Source organism: Calliphora vicina, chromosome 4 (genome assembly GCF_958450345.1).
Source record: "Calliphora vicina chromosome 4, idCalVici1.1, whole genome shotgun sequence".
Taxonomy (NCBI): domain Eukaryota; kingdom Metazoa; phylum Arthropoda; class Insecta; order Diptera; family Calliphoridae; genus Calliphora; species Calliphora vicina.
This window is the reverse complement of record NC_088783.1, coordinates 71,367,409-71,383,596: the sequence shown is the minus strand read 5'-3', so window position 1 is coordinate 71,383,596 and position 16,188 is coordinate 71,367,409.

The following is a 16,188-nucleotide window of genomic DNA, read 5'->3' as shown; positions in this document are numbered from 1 at the left end:
GCTTTAAAAATCTTGTGTGTAATGTGAGCATAAAAGTAAGTACAATATGTGCACAGTCATTAAGTCATGTTTCCTTAAAATCGTGGATCGTGTAGCTAAGAAAAAGAAGAACATTTCCAGAATGTTCTAAATATTTAGAAGCTTCTAAACTGTAAAATATTATCAATATTTTCATTTAATATGGAAGAGATTAAAATATCTGAGTCACTTTTATTTAGAATTTCAGCAAGAGCACTGATAATATTTAGTCGATTTTCCATTTGTATACCCTACACCACCATAGTGGGGAAATATTAGTCTAACACCCAGCTTAAAGATACCGATCGACTTTGAATCACTTTCTGAGTCGATTAAACGATGTCCGTCCTTCTGGCGAGCTGTTCCTGTAAACTTTGTGCGCAAAGCACAGGTCGCAATTTTGAATATAAGTTTTATATATACAAAATTCATGTCACCAAATTTTGTTACTATTGCACACAGGTTTTTTCCGTTTTTTTTGGCATAAAGTAAATTTTTTTTGTTTAAGTATTTTAAAATTTTGTTGATTTTTAATTTTTAAACACCCTAGTTAGAAAAAAATATTTAACTTTGATATGTGGAGCAATACTGTTCTGTTTGCGCGCTGTTAAAGAAAGCTTATTATGTACCACACGTTTTGTTTGAAATTAACGGGGTAAATTTTACAACTTTGATTGTTGGTTCTGGCGAAAGTTTACACAAAAGTGAAAAACGTTTGTTCTGGTATGTACAACTATAGTTTTGCAATGTCTGTGACGTTGTTATGATTTTTTGTCCAATTGTACCATGTTTTGTTTATATGTATTTTTAGAATGAGCTTAACAACTGTAGTTGTGTTTCATGGATCAGTACTTTTGCATGGCAAAGCGTTGCAAAAAGTTGTAAGCGAGAAGTTATTAACCAAAGTGTGCAGGTTAATAAGAAACTAATAGTTTTTGTCCGAACCCACACGTTTTCGAAAAAAATCTAAATTTAAAAATAATATTTTTAGTGGAAACGTCAAAATATTGGCCAGATATGTATAGAAACCAAATTTCAATTCAATTACTTTTATAAGTTAATGCCAAAAAAAAAACGGAAAAAAATTAGTGTGGATTGGTCCATAATTAGTTATAGCTCCCATAAAAATCACTTTAACGTGCATAAATCTCTTAAAAATATTGACATAAACACAAAATTCACCATAAATAACTTTCACATAGACATAAATTTCATGGTGATCGGTCCATAATTGATCATAGCTCCCATAGGCCCACTTCCGAAAATCACTCACGAATCTAAATTATTGAAATAGAAATATAAAAATGTTATTTCTCATTTACTTAGTGTAGGGTATTATATAGTCGGGCTTGAACCGCCGTACAACAGTGCTTTGTTTTCACATAGGCAATGGACAAAAATAGAAGGAGTTATTACAGACGAATAAAAATTAGTAGAATATTACCTTATGGTAAGATTAAGAAAAAATATAATTCTTGAAAAAATCCGTGCAAGGACATGAATAAAATTCACAGTTATACTCCCAACATTTTAAAATTTGGTTATAATGATTTTAATAAAGATATGCTGCCATACATCCTTTTCCTTAAAAAACCTATAAACCTGAAAAAAATTATTAATTTTCAGAAATGTTTGTTCTCTTATAATATTAGATGCAAAATTATGAAAATTTTATCGGAAGTATATTCATAATTCCACGACATCAAGATTTCAATGTATAACATCTAATTTTTTTTAAAAAAATCGTAAAAATTCGCTTTTTATTTTGAAACCAAGCATTAATTTAGTTATTAACATTTCAATTCAAGCAAGGATTTACATAACTGCCATATATCCTTTTTTTTAAAAAATAGTGAAATATTGTATATATTTTCTAAATTCGGAAGGACGGATGGACGGACATTTTCAAATGTTGATAGCCTTATGGTTCAGCTGTAATATTAGAAACTGGATGTTGGATTATACTTTAAGTGTTCATAACATCATCAGAATCTCATATTACTATCTCAACCTGAGAATATGTAGGTTATATTCAATTATTGAGTTACTTACATTTACGATAAAAATGTATTATTTATGGGTGCCATCAAAAACAATTTTTTTTTAAAGTTATAGTCAAAATGGACAAATAATGATTTCACATTATAATAAATAAGAGATAGGCATTAGATAAAATTAAAGAAAAATTAAAATTGATTAACATGTTTTTTTTCAAAATTAAATCAAACTTTGGATTTTTTTTTGATTTTAGCAAAAGCATCAAGAACCAAATAATGACTAATAAACTTTATGCCATTACACTACTTTTTTTAAATAACACAATACTTTTTAGTTCTTTAAAAGAAAAAACGGTATTATTTTATAAAAAACAAAAAATCTGGAGCTATTTTCCCAAACCATCAAATTGAAAATTTCCGAGATGTGAATTTAGACATTTAAACAAAAACAACATTTTAATAGCTTTCATACGAAAGGACAACTAATGATTACATTTTCTTATAGATAATACTTAAGGCTATTCTATAGTAAAACATAATCAAAATAGATTAACATATATTTTACTAATATTCCAACAAAGTTTTAGAATTTCAGGATTAATTTAAAAAAATGTTAATTATTAAAAATAGCGCAGATTAAACTGTTAAACCTTTTTTGAGAAAAGCAGTAATATTCCATAATTCCACATTCATATTCTTTCATTTGCAGCCAATCGCGAGTTTATATCTTTTAAAACGAACTTTTAGCAATTATTTTAGTTAACCATAAAAAAATATATTTTTCTCCACAAAATTTATGTTGAAAATGTACTAACTTTAGCGACCTCTAGTGACGACAAAAAGAGATATTTATAAAAAAGTCTTTTTTACACGAATAAGATATTTAGTTGTCTATTGAAAAATATAAATTTCATTAACATCAAAGACATGATCTTGTTTTTGATTTTTGTCCATTGAACAAAGCACTGTGCGTACTTTCTTACTTGTTTTTTTTTTTTTTAATTCTGATAGATTTTTTTTTTTAAAAAAACATCATCTATATTTACGTTAAAATTTCGAATACAATAAAAACAACTTGCTAATGTTTAACTTATATATGAATCTATACGAATTTTGCTCCAAATATACGGAAATCTTGTCATCTAATTTTATAATGATCGGTCTATAATTATTCAAGGCCCACTTCCGAAAATCTCTTTGACGAGCATAAATCTTTTAAAAATTTTCTTAAATTAACCCATTAACACCGAATGGGTAGAAAAATACCCAAAAATAGAGCAATTCTAGAAAATTCCAACAGAGCGGTATCAAAAATCTTTTTTTTTGGAATAGATAAAGTTAGAATCGAACTACTTCAAATAATTTTTCCGGTAATATTAGGCATTCCTTGATGTTGAACTAGTGGCCCAAAGTTGAGCAATTTTACAAAATCACAAAACTCGAAAATCAACGGCTCTAGAAAACGGGTGAAGTGGAGGCCCCCCATGCCCTCCCTATGTCTAGTAGTCTTAAACGTCCTCTATCAGGAAATAAAATAACCAAGTGATTAGACCCACTTTCCTAAGCAGCAAGTAAGATTTTGTGGTTTGGGTATAAAAATACCCACTTCGGAATATGTGGGTTCTAAAACATATGAAATATGAATTTAATTTTTTAAGTAAAAAAAATTTAGTTTTTTCTTTAGAAAATCATAATAAAAACATTTTAATGTATGATAATACATGACTAGTATATAAAACATTTATATGGTGAAAGGTTGACAAAACCTAACTAAAATTTTTTCGACCATGAAATAATGATGCCAAACCTGTTCATTTATACTGTTGGTGATTACTACAGTTATCTTATGTTGAAAGAAATGGTAGTTATGTGTGTGTAGGGGTTTTTATACCCTACAGTTTGTGGTGGCAGACCAAAACTAGCAATTTAATCTACATTCAGGTTACCAATAGTATTTTCTATATAATGTTTCCAAGACTTTCTCTTTATTAACAAAAATATGGTTCTGTATTATCAACCTTAACTGATGAAAAATATGTATTGTTTGCGTCACACTGGCGTTTCTAAACGGCTTGTCCGAGAGAGATAAAATTTGAACAGGCCGTAGCCAAGGAGTATTCGAGTTTAAATTATTAAAATGGGCTCTCCAAATGCTCCAGGGGCTATGGAGACTCAAAGTAAGTTACCTTCGACATGTAAAATTTTTAAACACGTGCAATTTTTTAGTTTCCCATCCGATTTTATATTTTTGGAAAGCGCTCGGCTAGGTTTTGAAAAAACATGATTGCTTGTGCTATTTATCTCTTATAACTTCCTTGTTATAGGCATTTCAAAATTGAAATTTTAAAATTTGGACACACCTTGGTCCGCGTTTTTAAAAATATAGGGCGCACTTTAGGACCGAATGGACTGAATTTTTTTCGTTAGTTAGACAACTAAAGTGCCAATAACATTCAAAAGATTTCAGAGCAATATCAATTACGAATCCAAAAATAACCGATTTTCAATTTAAAAATTCAAAAAATAGTATATTTTTACTGTTTTTTGGAAAAAAAGGTGACTTAACTCTTTTCTTATTAAAAAACAACTTTCTTGAAGACCGTGTAACAATTCTATATTTTTCTATAAAGCTTCTTTATGGGGAACATTTTGGTATAAAAAACATGTCCTATTTTTCGAACATGTCGGCCCTACGCTCTTTAGAAATTGACCTATTTTTTATCAAAATGTTCTAAACATGTTATAAAATCCCAAAGCTGCGATCAGAAAACGGAAAGCAGCTTTGGAAACCCTGATGTGTTCCCTATTTATCCTTAAAGTATTTTCCTAGTCCCAAAGGAAATGTGGACCCTACAGGTAAAATTGTAAAAAATACCATTTTTGGGAAACAAACATACACACAGTTACTAATGTATACGTACGATCGACTTTTTGGGCCTTTCTTTAAAAAAATCTATATATACAAAGGCATGTCTTATTCATTCATTCACTCACTCATGACATGGCCATATATTTTTAAATATATAGTTTTTTAAAAAAAGGCCCAAAAAGTCGATCGTACGTATTATTTAGTAACTGTGCGTAAGTATAAAATTTCATCAAAATCGGTCAACGGATTCGGGGGTAACGCATTAATGGGTTAAGACAGACGGACGGACAGACGTCGCTTAATCGGCTCATAAAGTAATCCGGAGCAGATTGCTATATGTTAAGTTAGAACTATTTTTTTTTTTACAAACTGTGGTGAACTTAATAACAATCATTATTTTTTTCCAGTTGTTTTTGTTTGTTTTATTTTACAACACAACAAAAAGGACAGAAATTTGTATTTATATCTAATATACCTTTTTACAACAACATGTTGTTTAAATATAGCAACATTATATACAGAGTATATTTGTTTTTAAGATACATTACGATAATGTAATGTTTATAAACATTTCATGACAATATACAATGTTGCCACTGAGACAGTAAACTAGTGAGTTACAATTACCCAGGTATAATTATTTGCACTAAAATAAATTTCGATATTGGGGGATAGAAAAAAATACGAAAATATTTTTATATTTTATTTTACACATTTCTCAAATATAATTAAATTATTACCACAAATAAGCATTAATGTAATGTTATATTCGGTGGGTCGTCAGGCTCAGGGCGATTTTACACGGTGATCATTTAGAATGACAACTCTGTGCTTCATGTTAATCTTTTCACCGAACTTAGTTCGTAGATTAAAAGCCTGTACAACTTCCTTTTCGCATTAACTTTCAAGACGTATGGACCTCTAAAATTCCTAACAACGAGAGAAATAATAAAAAAAGTGAACAAAATTGTATTAAATGTGCAAATTTTAAGTGTAGTGGCTTCCAAAGAAATACAAATTCTCCTTCTACCAGAACACTCAAAGGTCAATTAAACGGCACATGCCCACACTACGGTGCATATTACTAAACCTAACTTTCAGAATATTGTGGTAAGTGATCATATTAAAATATCCTTTCATCAGACCAATCGTGGAATATACCGATTCTTTTCCTCCTCCTAGGGCTAAAATCCCCATGTTCCTGTATAAATAATATTACCTTAAGCGAAGAAAATTCTTGCCACAAAATTTGTAATCTTGCATACAAAAACGAAAATATCTAGAGACCACGATATCAAATTTGCTTCTACCTTCATTCTAAAATAATTCCTCAGGATAATCGAAAGCTAGACATCTGGAAGAGTGAACCGATTTACCATCACCAGATTATTAACCTCAACTTTCAAAAATTTACATTTTCTTTGTCCAAATTTGAGACGCAAAATCGTCTCGAGCCTCACACCTAAAATACACACTAAAATATTCACTGGCTCTTCTAAACTTAACAAAAAAAATATCCAATAAAATAAGTCCCAGAGATCTCAAATTGCTAAAAGACTACTACAATCTATTTAAAACATAAACTACAAACTTATTTAAAACATAAATTTAAAAAAAGAAATTATTGTCTTTAAAATCCTAACTTTGCCTTAACTAATTAAATATTTGAAAATTGAAACAATATCAAAACAAATTGTAACAAAAACTATCAAACTAACCCTTTCTAACAAGTATGCAAGAACATTTTTAACATCTACCAATTTTATTCAACAAGCTAAATTAAACCAAACCACTGCATCGATCACGAGGAGGCCTCATCGTAAATCGCTGTTAAACTTGGTGAGTGAAAACAACCTTTAAATATCCCTATATACTATAATAAATTCTTGCATACAACCTTTATATAAACAAAACCAAAAACTAGTCAATCAATAGAATACACAAATTTAATGAATGAATATGTTCTACCACACTGTGGATTAAAACAAAAAGAAGAAATAGAAAAAAACAACATCAAATTAAATTTCATATTTTGATCTTAAAAATTATATCTTAGTAATGTGGATCCTATTCATTGATTAACATTGGTTTGTTTTGTTTATTCTAATGCTTTGTTGACGTAATAGAAAACACAGCAGAACTATAAAAAGTAAACAAAAAAAAAAAAAACCCCAAATTTATTACTTTAATTAATTACTTACAATATATTTTTATTCTCTACATGCAAAATTTATAAACTATAAATTATGAATTATTAAAAAACATCATCATTTATTTTTTTTATTAAGTAGTTATATATTTTATCATTATTATTAATATATATTTTTTCATAACTTAGAATTGAACAATTTTTTTTTTTCCATTATAAAAAAAAAAATCTCTATTAATCTTCACATTTTGTTTTCTAAATATTTCACTTATAAATTAACATACAAATAACTCCACTTAAATTATAAATAAATAGAAAAAACATAAATTAAAAACAAAAAGCATACTAAATAAAATACTCCAATGAACGAAATAGCAATGACATTTCATCATTCCTTTTAATTCGTCATTCTTAAAATTTACCTACTTTAGATTACAACAATGATTCTTTACGATATGCAGAGTTCTCATTGATAGTAGTATACGTTGCTAAAACGTCAACGTAAACGTTAATATTTAAACTAATTTAAAAAAAATAAAAATATTGAGAAATTGATTAATTGTTGACAAGTTTGATATTACTGGTTGATTTATGGAAAGTTTACTATTTATTTAAAATTTTAAAGAGGATTGTTATATGTATGTATATGTAGGTATAGATGTTTGAATATTAAATATTAAAAATGCGATCTTATATTTTTATGATGTTTGCTTTATACATCACCACTTTTTTCATTCAATTATATAATAAATTTAGTTATTTTTGTATTGTTAGGTTTTATAAAGAATTATATTCAGCCAAATTTAAATATTTCTTCATATATAATCTCCAACAAATATTTTTGTTTTGAATTATTAATGTTATCATTTGAATTGGCATTTAAATAAAGTAATCAATTTTAAAATGATTTGCTAAGCACTTTTGTTCTGTTCTCAACGGCGGTATAATATGTTAGGGTGAACTGTAGTGGGATCCTGAGTAAAATTCATTTATGCCACCAGGATCAAGGATGGGTGGGTTTTGAGGCACGACTTCTCCAATGACAGCTGAGAAGTCAGAGTACCTAATCAATTTTTAACAGTACCAATTTAGTTATTATAATTTATAGTACATAGCAGGGGTTTTATTTGTTTAAGCTGTGTCTATTCGGTTCATATTTTTTTTTTAGTTTCAACTACATAGGGAGTCTGATAATAAAATTTTTGTGATGATACAGGGTCAAGAGGAAGTGGTCACGAACCCCGCAACCGACTGAATGCTAGCACTGAAAGGCTCCCGCAGACCTATTTCATTCTTGGACCATTGTGGAAATTTAATTTAGTGATATTTTCATACATTTTCCTTTCCACAAAACAAGTGAATTTTATATTATTTTTCGAAGAAAAATAGCAAAATTCAATCTTCAGTAGGAAGTTACATTACAAAACATCAGCACTAACCCAACTATGGTGATGTAGGGTATAACAAACAATAGGTATGTTATGTTAGTGGTGGGTATACAAGATTTGACATCGCCGAACACTCTTACTCGTTCTTTTTAACCTTTTATATATTAAAAAATTTCATGACTTTTGAAAATGGCAGCATAGTAACCACTTGTCATTGTTGTTCAAATACATATTTCAGAGCTACCACTTTTAAATATTTATACCGTAATAATGTGAAAAAATCAAATTATTTGGTAATACATTTTTTTTTGTTTTTTTTTTGTTTAGTAAAACAAATCAGTTTTAAGCTCTCAGTTTTTTAAAATTTTTTATTATATCAGAAATAAGTTGAATATGACTACAGCGGCAACGGTATAATAATTTTCATGTAGACATATCTATGTGATCTATTTTTGTCAGGTTGTAGTCGGTAGCCTGCTGTTGTGAATTTGTTTAATGCATTAGAATGAATGTAAAGTAGTGTCAGAGGAGAACAACTAAAATAAATATTATCCTTATTTTTTCATTATTAATTAATAATGAAAAAATTAACTATTTTAAAAATGTAGACCTTTATGTTTAAAGAGGCTAAGGCGTACTTTTCTTCTGCTAGCAATACTTTTATAATAATTTAATGTCCAGCTTTATAATTTTTATTGTAAACATTTTGTAACCCATTATGACTTTAAATACATAAAAGAAAACTCTAAGTTTTCTGTCATACTACCATCTTCTTGGAAATCTCTCATGTATTTCTTTTTTGCTCATTAATGTCAACCAACTTATTAAATTACGATTTAGCAATGGGAGATATAAAAACCTACATAAAAGGACAGTATTCTAGGAAGTATTAAGTGAAATTGTTGTTTGACATTTTACTGCGACACTCTGCCATTATGCATTCATTGTGCTGGTTGTAGTCGCAATTTAAAACCTACAAAAAAAAAAATACATTATATACACTTCATTAAAAAGAATATTTCTGTTATATTATATTTCTAGCAATAAGTTTGTGCGCTAACGTGCTGCGTTATTATTATAACATTATTAAGAAAATTTATCTTTTGTAATTTTATTTCTTTTTATATGTTCTTTTTTTTAAGAGCTTAGGAAGTTAAAAGTTTTTATTAGAGTTAGTCATAGTCATTTTAGTGTTTAAAAGTATGAGTTTTATGTATTTGATATAGAGTTGTTAAATGGTTATTTGAAGTAGGTTGTTTTTTGGAGTAGAATTGGTGAAATATGAAGTAAGGAGACTTTTATTAAAATGTGTAAAATATAAGCTAGACAAACCGCAAGCTGCCTCAGAAATTATTTTATCTATATATGTATATAAAAGAGTAACGTTACTGACTGACTGACTGACTGATTCATCATCCCACAGCCCAAACGACTGAAGCTATAATCATGAAATTTTAACTGTGGGTTCCTCCCACCCCAAAACGATCTACTAAGAAGGGATTTTTGGAAATTCGAACGTTTAGGGGGTAAAAAAGGGTAAAAACGGGTAAATCCGGTACCCGGATTTAAATTTGCATGTTACTCCATTTAAAAAATAAGCTGACAGGTGTTTCATACTTTTTCGAAATTCGAACCTTTTAGGGGAGAAAACGGGTAAAAACTGTATTTTGGTACTTTTTTGGCACCCTATGTATCTTTTAAACCAATAAACATAGAAACAAAATTTAAATCGTATTCTTTACTTATCAAAAAATAATAAATATAGGTCTGGTACTTTTTGGAAATTCTAACCCTTAAGGGATAAAAATTGTGTTTATTTTTGGTACTTTTTCATAAAATATGATTTTCTATAATTTGACATAGACATTCGAATATTTTACTATGAGTCCCACCACGATACAGAAAATTATTTTAATAATATTTTACCACCACAATGAGGATAAAAAAGGTACCAAAAAGGGGATCAAATCGGGAAAATACATTTTATTGCAAATTATTAAGCCGATTTTGATAATTTTTTTAACATTGGTTCCTGGATTCATACAAAAATTAGCTAACGGGTTGTTATTTGCAACTCGAGTGCCATGGTGTATTTTAGGCCAAATCCGGGTAAACAGTTTGGTACTTTTTTTAAAACATATTTATTATTGGACACATTAACACAGATTTTAATCGATTGAGACATGTCTGTAGCATAAACAACTTTTGCAAAATGGAATATTTTTAAATTTCAAACTTGAGGGGTGTTCAAGGAGGAAAAGGGAAATTGGTACTTTTCTCCTAATGGTACCTTTTTAATATTTTAAATTATTTCACTTATCGACATTAAAGTTAACTGATATGTATCTGAGTGAAGTTAGTGTTAGAAATAAGGGATTATATTTAGGTACCAAAATGTGAGAACTGAACTATAGGTACTTTTTCATTCTTCTAATGCTACTTTTTGAATTTTCTATTACAATGGACTTAGAAATATAAAATTAAGCATATATGGTCCTAAGTGAGTGAGAATTCTAGGGGGAGACTTTTTGGTACTTTTTCTTTATTCGAATGGTACTTTTTGTAATTTCTTCACCAATGAACCTAGAAACATGAAATAAAGCTTACATGGGCCCGAGTGGGTGGGAATCCACAAGTGGCTGCTTTTTGGTACTTTTTCTATATTCTAATGGTACTTTTTGAATTTTCTATAATAAAGGATATGAAATTAATAATGGATATGAAATTAAGCGTATATGGTCCTAAGTGAGTGAAATTTCAAGCGGATACTTCATAGTACTATTTTTTATTATAACGGTACTTTTTTTAATTGTCTATAATAATGGACTTACAAAAAATGAAATTAAGCATGCATGGTCCTAAGTGAGTGAGAATTCTAGGGGAAGACTTTTTGGTACTTTTTATTTATTCTAAATGTACTTTTTGTAATTTCTTCACCAATGAACCTAGAAACATGAAATAAAGCTTATTTGAACCCGAGTGAGTGGGAAACTACAAGTATATATGGTCCTAAGTGAGTGAAAATTCAAGGGGATACTTCATGATACTTTTTCATTAATCTAATGGTACTTTTTTGAAATTTCTATAACAATGGACTTAGAAACATGAAATTAAGCATACATGGTCCTAAGTGAGTTAGGATTCTAGGGGTAGACTTTTTGGTACTATTTCTTTATTCGATTGGTACTTTTAGTAATTTCTTCACCTATGAATTTAGAAACATGAAATAAAGATTATATGCACCCGAGTGAGCGGGAGACTTAATAGTACTATTTCATTCTTCTAATTGGGGTGGCGAAGCGCACCGGGTCAGCTAGTAAATTATAAATTTTTTGGGATATTTTTTACATAATTTGAATGCTTTAAAACTGAACTGGTTATTATAAAAAATATATATTTTTATAACTATATTCATCTTCAAGATCAAAATCTCAAAAAACTTTAAAAAATTCGATTTTTTACCTTTTTTTCCTTGTTGAGGTCCATGGATAGCAAACCGTTCAAAATTCGAGGAAACAATCAACGACAAAAATGCACATAATATCTCAATAAACAACTTTCTAGAACATATGAACTTCTTAGGAATGATTCTTAATACCGTTTAGGTAGGTCAATATGAGTTAGTAAGAAAAAAACAAATGGAATTAAGTGTTTTAGGCCATAAAATATTAAATTATTATAAACTAAAGCATACTATTAGGCAGCTTTTAAAAAATTTATGGCAATTTCTTTATGACAAGGGCTACAACTTTGCCTCAGAGAGTAAATCAAAATTCCGAACTGTTTGCAAGATATGAGCCTGAGAAAATTATAACTATTTTGCAAAACTGTCACCGAGGCCCCAAATCTTTGGGGTCCACGGTTCCTTATTTTGGTCTTCTGTCACGTACTGGTGTCCGTATATGGTTATATTTCCATGACTTAAAAAATTTAACTCAGTTCAAGTACTGTTTAGTACTGTACAAAAGAAATATATCAATTACTCGTACAGTCATCTAAAGATTGACTTTTAATGCAACATGATTTGTTTAAGACACTATGAATATTGTCTACCTTAAATCTCTTTATATTTTTTTCAAACAACATTAAAATTCTCCTCCTGTTCCTTTATACACAACCCACAATCTTCTTTAACCAGCTGTTTGTGGTCACCTCAAAAATTCCTCTTATTTCGATTGTAAAAAGCATTTACAATAAAATTGAAACCAAATATTATTCCAGATCAATAAGTTCAATATACCTTACATATATATACATATCAATGTTATAAACGAAACCACATTATCTACCATATCCAAAAAAAAAAGAAAAAAAAAAACAAATACTCCTGCAAAAAAACCTAAATGTATCTTAAGCATTTTATTATTAGAACATTTTATTAAATTGCTTTACTTTTCCCATATGAGCACCATTTAGAAGATATTTTTTCTTCATTTTATTGCTTAAAAGTGAAAAAAGGTAGAATGACAAGAAATAATATTGCAAACACACAAACATACGATTTCAACATCTGAGTATTGTTTAAAACAAAGCTGTAGCAAAAGAAAATTAAAATGAAAAAAATTCTAATATCTTTGACTGTTTTTCTACATTTACACCTCAATGAATTTCTTATAAATTATGCAGTATCACATATGTTGCTGCAAGAAAACAAACGTGAATGTGTATATTTGTTTGTTACATTAAGGGTAATCACCAAGGTTGGTTAAAGTTACCCCTAAAATGCCCTTTCAGCTGGACTACCGTTACCTCTAAAATACAGCTATCAGAACGAAATTATAGTCATCACTAAACTATTTACCGTTACCGGAATAAAACAAAATATCGCTACTGTTAAAATTACTTTACCAAATTAGCTTTTCTTTTTAACAATATTGACCACCGTTTAAAAACTGTAAAAGGGTAATGGTAATGCTAACTTGGATTATTTATTTACGGTGACTTAATGGAAACCTATTTGGGCTTGTTTCGGTAACGGTATCTATAGATTTCAATAAACTAAATTATTAAAATTAAAAATTTGTAGTTTTGTAATTTCAAATTAGTAATCAAACAGTGATAACGTTATTAATGATTATCTTGGTAACGGTATTTTAACGGTAAAGGCAACTGCAGTTATTTCGTTAACTGCAGACTAGCAGTAACGGTAGTTGAACTGAAAGGCTTTTTAGCGTTAACGTCAGCCAACTTTTCCATTTAACCACTTTTAATTAGTAGCCAATCTTGGTATTCACTTGGGTATTCATTCGACTAATGGTCGCCTGATTAATCGAATAATTTCTTACGAATAATTATTCGAACAATTTAAAAATGGCCATTTTCGAATAACGAATAATTCGAACAATTTTATGTAAAATAATCGAATAAAACGAATAAATGTTCATATATATTTAAATTTATTAAATTGCTTAAAACTTTTCATAATTTCAAAAACATGACTACAAAAATTGTATTGTTTCTGAAATTCGACAAATAACTAAAGACAAAGGGACTTTCGATCACTGTAGATGAGTGTTCCGATAGCTCCTTCTATAAATATATAAATATTACTGCAAGAAGTTACAATTCTAAAAACAAATCTTTAAAATTTTATAACATAGAACTTGAACCAATGCAAATAAAAGGTACGGAATAAAATATTTGTTATTTAGCTGGCGAAATATTAGAAGTATCGCAATTAATAATCAAAATAGTATTCACACCAAAATGTGGACTACGAATGGTATGAGTGATATTTTTCTATACTCAACACTTATACGTCGGTATTTTGCATTTATACGGATGTGTAGTGGCTTAGAAATATTTTATTTTGAAAATAATTCGGTAGCTTCTGAACGCCGCGGGATATCGCAATGAAATTTTACGATGATAAGATAGGAAGATTTGCTCTAAAAAAAGGGTAAAATAGATAAGCTAGAGGGTTAAGGTCTTCCACAAAAATTATCCCCATAAAATTCCACAATACAACTCTGACAATAAGAATTCTCTCAGATATTAACTTACAACATTTTATTAATTTAGTACATTTGTACCCGTTCATATTGTTCAAATTACGAAGATTTTCGTCGATTTACACGAATACAAATATTCCAATTTGATGTTGTCGGGGATATTTTTACCCATACATGCACACAAATTAAATGCCTCTAATAGCCTACCCTCTATTTAACTATTGACGCCGTTTGCCGCTGATTAGTTTTAACATAGAATTGAGGTTTAACTTACTATCTAAAATATATCAAAACTAGCTGACTTTTGCTACCTATAAACAAATGGCATGCAAAAATGTTGAGCAACTCAGAAATTTAAGAAAAAAATTATCAACTTTTTTTGATTTTATTTGCTTTTCATAGCTTATTTTGCTATGATATGTTATATAAATTTATAACTACATATAAAGTAAATTTAGTTCTTAAAAAAACAGTATTTTAATTCCATTAACACCATTTATAGTATTTTCTCCCTCAGCGCATATGTATAAAAAAACAAAAAAATAAGTCCGGGTAACTTATCAAATTTTTAAACATAGTTAAGGCATAAGCAATGTTTAAATATATTTTTTCCAAACAAAAATATTTAAACATTGATTAAGCTTAATTATGTTTAAAATTTCGATAAGTTACCAGGCCTATGTATAAAAAAAAATTTTTTTTGTACAATTTTTAATTTACAAGGTAAATTTTTTCGAAAAAGTTAAATAACTTTTGCAAATATAAACCAGGATTTCACAAGTAATGTCTCATTTTATCTATATAACATTATCATTAAAGCACTGTGCTAAAAAAATAAAATAATTTGAAAAATTACGAAAAAAAATAAAAAAATGCTAAACTTTTTATAAAAACTTACATAATTTCATGGAATATTCAGACATTTTTGAAAGGTTAATTCGATTTCTCTCCATAATTGTTTAAAATTTTGAAATCGGTCTAAAAATATGTGAGTTAGAGGTACTGGTGCATATTCCTATAAACGCACTTAATTTTTTCTGTATTTTTTTTATATCTTTGTTGTTCTCATCCAAAAGCAAAATTTAAATTTTTTAATGAGAGACAACATAACGGTACTTTTTGAAAGTAAACAAGTTTTTTTTCTTATTCTTGTTGTTTGCCTTAATTATTTGATCAAATGTTCTTGGTGCTATTTTAAGTGGAAGATTCGTATAAACGCAGACGTGAAATTATTTTTAAAAATTTTTTTTTTCAACCAAAGCACACTGTGGTAAATCACAAATCTAGCTGGACAAAATTAAAAAATAAATGCCTGGCAACATTCCTTCTGATCATGTAATGAGCTTCTCAATACAATAGGGAACTGAAATTCATGTTTTGTTTTTTTGGTTTTTAGCTCTGATTAGGAAAAACTAAGCTTTAAAATCAGTTGCTGTCAGCAGGTACTTTAAGATTTCAAAGAGAAGTGTATTTTTTGTGTGACTTTCGTTTATGATTAAAAAGGCTACGGTGATTTTATTGTCATAATTTTTTTATATTATTATTAAGCTCTATTTCAATGAAATATTCAACAATATTTATTTAATTATTTCCATTGTAACTATTAAAAAAAACTATATTTTGTGAGAAGATCAGCAATTGGAAAAAATAAAATATTTCATTTTTTCAAGTAGAGTTAAAGCTATTTATTCCGCATAGTTCCGCTGTAAAACTATATTTGGGTTAATCTGTCGAGTGTTCGCTTTAAGGTAAATCAAAAACATCTTGCGCATTTCTGCGACAGCCATACATTTTTTTCACTTTTCCAGTATGACCT